This window comes from Arachis stenosperma, chromosome 9, assembly GCF_014773155.1.
Source record: "Arachis stenosperma cultivar V10309 chromosome 9, arast.V10309.gnm1.PFL2, whole genome shotgun sequence".
Taxonomy (NCBI): domain Eukaryota; kingdom Viridiplantae; phylum Streptophyta; class Magnoliopsida; order Fabales; family Fabaceae; genus Arachis; species Arachis stenosperma.
In genome coordinates this window covers 42286557-42292954 of record NC_080385.1, presented here as the reverse complement: position 1 = coordinate 42292954, position 6398 = coordinate 42286557, and the positions used below count along the sequence as shown (strand labels likewise).

General features: G+C 42.6%; 1 non-coding gene across 1 annotated transcript; it reads right to left on the bottom strand.

The window, feature by feature from the left end:
- Positions 1-226: 226 nt before the first annotated feature.
- Positions 227-334, bottom strand: LOC130953698 (small nucleolar RNA R71). The gene has a single exon (XR_009075859.1). It is a non-coding gene; the product is annotated as a small nucleolar RNA R71 (small nucleolar RNA).
- Positions 335-6398: the final 6064 nt, after the last annotated feature.

Sequence of the window (6398 nt, the reverse complement as noted above, 5' to 3'; positions counted from 1 at the left end):
ACTTCCAATGGAAGATCCTCATCAGTTCTTAGCTGAATTCTTGCAAATCTGTGACACAGTCAAGACTAATGGGGTTAACCCTGAGGTTACAGACTGATGCTATTCCTTTTGCTGTAAGAGACAGAGCTAGGATATGGTTGGACTCTCAACCTAAAGAAGCCTGGACTCTTGGGAAAAGCTAGTCAGTGCCTTCTTGGCAAAGTTCTTTCCACCACAAAGATGGAGTAAGCTTAGAGTGGAAGTCCAAACCTTCAGACAGAAGGATGGAGAATCCCTCTATGAAGCTTGGGAAAGATACAAACAATTAATCAGAAAATGTCCTTCTGACATGCTTTCTGAATGGAGCATCATAGGTATTTTCTATGATGGTCTCTCTGAACTGTCCAAGATGTCTTTGGATAGCTCTGCTGGAGGATCTCTTCATCTGAAGAAGACGCCTGCAGAAGCTCAAGAATTGATTGAAATGGTTGCAAATACCAATTCATGTACACTTCTGAAAGGAATCCTGTGAACAATGGGACTAGTCAGAAGAAAGGAGTTCTTGAGATTGATGCTCTGAATGCCATATTGGCTCAGAATAAGATATTGACTCAACAAGTCAATTTGATTTCTCAGAGTCTGTCTGGAATGCAAAATGCACCAAACAGTACTAAGGATGCTTCATCTGAGGAAGAAGCTTATGATCCTGAGAACCCTTCCATGGAAGAGGTGAATTACCTAGGAGAACCCTATGGAAACACCTATAATTCTTCATGGAGAAATCACCCAAATCTCTCATGGAAGAATCAAGAGAGACCTCAACAAGGTTTCAATAACAATAATGGTGGAAAAAACAGGTTTAGCAATAGCAAGCCTTTTCCATCATCTTCTCAGCAACAGACAGAGAGTTCTAAGCAGAATACTTCTGACTTAGCAACAATGGTCTCTGATCTAATAAAGACCACTCAAAGTTTCATGAATGAAACAAGGTCCTCCATCAGAAATTTGGAAGGACAAGTGGGTCAGCTGAGCAAGAAAGTTACTGAACTCCCTCCTAGTACTCTCCCAAGTAATACAGAAGAAAATCCAAAAGGAGAGTGCAAAGCCATAACCATGGCCGAATGTGGAGAGGAAAGAAAGGAGGAGGACGCCACTGAGGAAGACCTCAGTGGGCGTGTACCAATCTCCTCTGAGTTCCAATGGGAATCTGAGGCTCAAAATGAGACCATAGAGATCCCATTGGACTTACTTCTGCCATTCATGAGCTCTGATGAGTATTCTTCCTCTGAAGAGGATGAGTATGTCACTGAAGAGCAAATTGCTAAATACCTTGGAGCAATCATGAAGCTAAATGACAAGTTATTTGGAATGAGACTTGGGAGGATGAACCTCCCTTGCTCACCAAAGAACTGGATGACTTGTCTAGGCAGAAACTGCCTCAAAAGAGGCAGGATCCTGGAAAGTTTTCTATACCTTGTACCATAGGCACCATGACCTTCAAGAAGGCCTTGTGTGACTTAGGGTCAAGTGTAAACCTCATGCCCCTCTCTGTAATGGAGAAATTAGGGATCTTTGAGGTGCAAGCTGCAAGAATCTCATTAGAGATGGCAGACAATTCAAGAAAACAAGCTCATGGACTTGTAGAGAATGTTTTGGTGAAGATTGAAGACCATACATTCCTACTGATTTCATAGTCCTAGAGACTGGGAAGTGCATGGATGAATCCATCATCCTTGGCAGACCCTTCCTAGCCACAGCAAAGGCTGTGATTGATGTTGATAGAGGAGAGTTGATCATCAAGTGAATGAAGAATCCTTGGTGTTTAAGGCCCAAGGACATCCCTCTATCATCATGGAGAGGAAGCATGAAGAGCTTCTCTCAAAACAGAGCCAAGCAAAGCCCCCACAGTCAAACTCTAAGTTTGGTGTTGGGAGGCCACAACCAAACTCTAAGTTTGGTGTTGAACCCCCACATTCAAACTCTAAGTTTGGTGTTGGGAGGTTCCAACACGGTTCTGAGTATTTCTGAGGCTCCATGAGAGACCTCTGTCAAGCTAATGACATTAAAGAAGCGCTTGTTGGGAGGCAACCCAATGTTTTATAGTTTACTATTTTCTTTTGTTATTTTATCTTTTTTGTAGGTTGATGATCATAAGAAGTCACAAAAACAATGAAAAAAGCAAAAACAGAATGAAAAACAGGAAGAAAAACAGCACACCCTGGAGGAGAAGAAGCTGGCGTTCAAACGCCAGTAATGCTAGCTGTTGGGCGTTTAACGCCCAGTCTGGCACCATTCTGGGCGTTTAACGCCAGAAAGGGGCACCAGACTGGCGTTAAACGCCAGTAAAGGGCAACAACCTGGCGTTAAACGCCAGGAATGGGCACCAGCCCGGCGTTTAACGCCAGAAATAGCTCAAAACGTGATTTTGAGCAACATTTGGTGCAGGGATGACTTTTCCTTGACACCACAGGATCTGTGGACCCCACAGGACCCCACCATCACTCTCTCTCTTCTTCCCCCATTCACCAATCACCTCAATACCTCTCCCCCAAAATCCCTTCACCTATCAAATCTCATCTTTCTCTTCACCACTCACATCCATCCTTCATAAAACCCACCCAACCTCACCCTTCAAATTCAAACCACTTTCCCTCCCAAACCCACCCATCATGGCCGAACCATTACCCCCTCTCTCTATATATACCCTTCTTCAACCCTTCATTTTCACACAACCTAAACACCCTTCTTTTCCTTCTTGGCCGAACACACCACCTTCCCCCTCTTCCTCATTTCTTCTTCTTCTACTCTCTTCTTTCTCTTTTGCTCGAGGACGAGCAAACATTTTAAGTTTGGTGTGGTAAAAGCGTTGCTTTTTCGTTTTTCCATAACCATTTATGGCATCCAAGGCCGGAGAAACCTCTAGAAAGAGGAAAGGGAAGGCAAAGGCTTCCACCTCCGAGTCATGGGAGATGGATAGATTCCTCTCAAGGGTGCATCAAGACCACTTCTATGAAGTTGTGGCCTTGAAGAAGGTGATCCCGAGGTCCCCTTTTCACTCAAAAAGGGTGAATATCCGGAGATCCGCCATGAGATCCGAAGAAGAGGTTGGGAAGTACTTACCGACCCCATTCAACAAGTCAGAATCTTGATGGTTCAAGAGTTCTATGCCAATGCATGGATCACCAAGAACCATGACCAAAGTGTGAACCCGAATCCAAAGAATTATCTCACTATGGTTCGGGGGAAATACTTGGATTTTAGTCCGAGAGTGTGAGGGTGGCGTTCAACTTGCCTATGATGCAAGGAGATGAGCATCCTTACACTAGAAGGGTCAACTTTGATCAAAGGTTGGACCAAGTCCTCACAATCATATGTGAAGAGGGCGCACAATGGAAGCAAGATTCAAGAGGAAAGCCGGTTCAATTGAGAAGGCATGACCTCAAGCCCGTGGCTAGAGGATGGTTAGAGTTCATACAACGCTCAATCATTCCCACTAGCAACCGGTCCGAAGTTACCATAGACCGGGCCATCATGATCCATAGCATCATGATTGGAGAAGAAATAGAAGTTCATGAGGTTATAGCCCAGAACTCTACAAGGTGGCGGACAAGACCTCCACTTTGGCAAGGTTAGCCTTTCCTCATCTCATCTGTCACCTCGTTATTCAGTTGGAGTTGACATAGAAGGAGACACCCCCATTGATGAGGACAAGCCCATCACCAAGAAAAAGATGGAGTACACAAGAGACCCCTCTCATCAAGAAATCCCTGAGATACCTCAAGGGATGCACCTTCCTCCACAAAACTATTGGGAGCAACTAAACACCTCCCTAGGAGAATTGAGTTCCAACATGGGACAACTAAGGGTGGAGCATCAAGAACACTCCCTCATCCTCCATGAAATTAGAGAAGACCAAAGAATCATGAGGGAGGAGCAACAAAGACAAGGAAGAGACATTGAGGAGCTCAAGCACTCCATAGGATCTTCAAGAGCAAGAAAGAGCCGCCATCACTAAGGTGGACCCGTTCCTTGATTTCCTTGTTCTTTATTCTTCTGTTTTTTTTCGATTTTTATGCTTTATGTTATCCATGTTTGTGTCTTATGATCATTAGTGTCTTAGTGTCTATGCCTTAAAGTTATGAATGTCCTATGAATCCATCACCTCTCTTGAATAAAAACGTGCTTAATTGAAAAGGAAAGAATTGCATGAATTCTGAATTTTATAATAGTTTAATTATTTTGATGTGGTGGCAACACTTTTGTTCTCTGAATGTATGCTTGAACAGTGCATATATCTTTTGAATTTGTGGTTCATGAATGTTGGCTCTTGAAAGAATGATGAAAAAGGAGACATGTTACTGAGGATCTGAAAAATCATTAAAAATGATTCTTGAAGCAAGAAAAAGCAGAAAAAAAAAAGAGAAAAAGCAAACGAAAAAAAAAATCGAAAAAATTCGAAAAAAAAAAAAGAAAAAGAAAGAAATAAAGTTGTGATCCAAGGCAATAAGAGTGTGCTTAAGAACCCTGGACACCTCTAATTGGGGACTTTAGCAAAGCTGAGTCACAATCTGAAAAGGTTCACCCAATTATGTGTCTGTGGCATGTATGTATCCGGTGGTAATACTGGAAGACAGAGTGCTTTGGGCCACGGCCAAGACTCAATAAGTAGCTGTGTTCAAGAATCATCATACTTAACTAGGAGAATCAATAACACTATCTGGATTCTGAGTTCCTAAAGAAGCCAATCATTCTGGATTTCAAAGGATAAAGTGAGATGCCAAAACTGTTCGGAGGCAAAAAGCTACTAGTCCCGCTCATCTAATTTGGAGCTTAGTTTCATTGATAATTTGGAGTCTATAGTATATTCTCTTCTTTTTATCTTATTTGATTTTCAGTTGCTTGAGGACAAGCAACAATTTAAGTTTGGTGTTGTGATGAGCGGATAATTTGTATGCTTTTTGGCATTGTTTTTAGTATGTTTTTAGTATGATCTAGTTAGTTTTTAGTATATTTTTATTAGTTTTTAGTTAAAATTCACTTTTCTGGACTTTACTATGAGTTTGTGTGTTTTTCTGTGATTTCAGGTATTTTCTGGCTGAAATTGAGGGACCTGAGCAAAAATCTGATCCAGAGACTCAAAAGGACTGCAGATGCTGTTGGATTCTGACCTCCCTGCACTCGAAGTGGATTTTCTGGAGCTACAGAAGCCCAATTGGCGCGCTCTCAACGGCGTTGGAAAGTAGACATCCTGGGCTTTCCAGAAATATATAATAGTCCATACTTTGCCCAAGATTTGATGGCCCAAACCGGCGTTCAAAGTCACCTCAAGAAATTCCAGCGTTAAACGCCGGAACTGGCACCTGATTGGGAGTTAAACGCCCAAACTGGCACTAAAGCTGGCGTTTAACTCCAAGGAGAGTCTCTACACGAAAAAGCTTCATTGCTCAGCCCAAGCACACACCAAGTGGGCCCGGAAGTGGATTTTTATGTCATTTACTCATCTATGTACTAGTTTTCTATAAGTAGGACCTTTTACTATTGTAAAAGAAGAGGACTTTTGGTAGCTATCTTTGTTTTATGCTATCTTAGACCTTTGGAAGGCTGGCCATTCGGCCATGCCTGGACCTTGTTCTTATGTATTTTCAACGGTGGAGTTTCTACACACCATAGATTAAGGTGTGGAGCTCTGCTGTACCTCGAGTATTAATGCAATTACTATTGTTCTTCCATTCAATTCCGCTTGTTCTTTTACCAAGATATCACTTGTTCTTCAACATGATGAAGGTGATGATTGACGCCCATCACCATTCTCACCCATGAACAAGGTGACTGACAACCATTCTTGTTCTACAAGCATCTGAGGCTTAGTGAATATCTCTTGGATTCCTGATTGCACGATGCATGGTTGATCGCCTGACAACCGAGTGCTCGCCTGACAAACGAGCCAACCATTCCGTGAGATCAGAGTCTTCGTGGTATAGGCAAGAACTGATGGCAGCATTCAAGAGAATCCGGAAGGTCTAACCTTGTCTGTGGTATTCTGAGTAGGATTCAATGACTGAATGACTGTGACGTGCTTCAAACTCCTGAGGGCGGGGCGTTAGTGACAGACGCCAAAAGAATCAATGGATTCTATTCCGGTCTGATTGAGAACCGACAGATGAATTCCGCTATGCTGTGACGGAGCATATGCAATTGCTTTCACTGAGAGGATGGGAGGTAGCTGCTGACAACAGTGAAACCCTACACGAGCTTGCCATGGAAAGGAGTAAGAAGGATTGGATGAAGGCAGTAGGAAAGCAGAGAGACGGAAGGGAAGGCATCTTCATACGCTTGTCTGAAGCTCTTACACCAATGATATACATAAGTATCACTATCTTTATCTTTATATTATTTTCGTTCATCATCATATACAATCG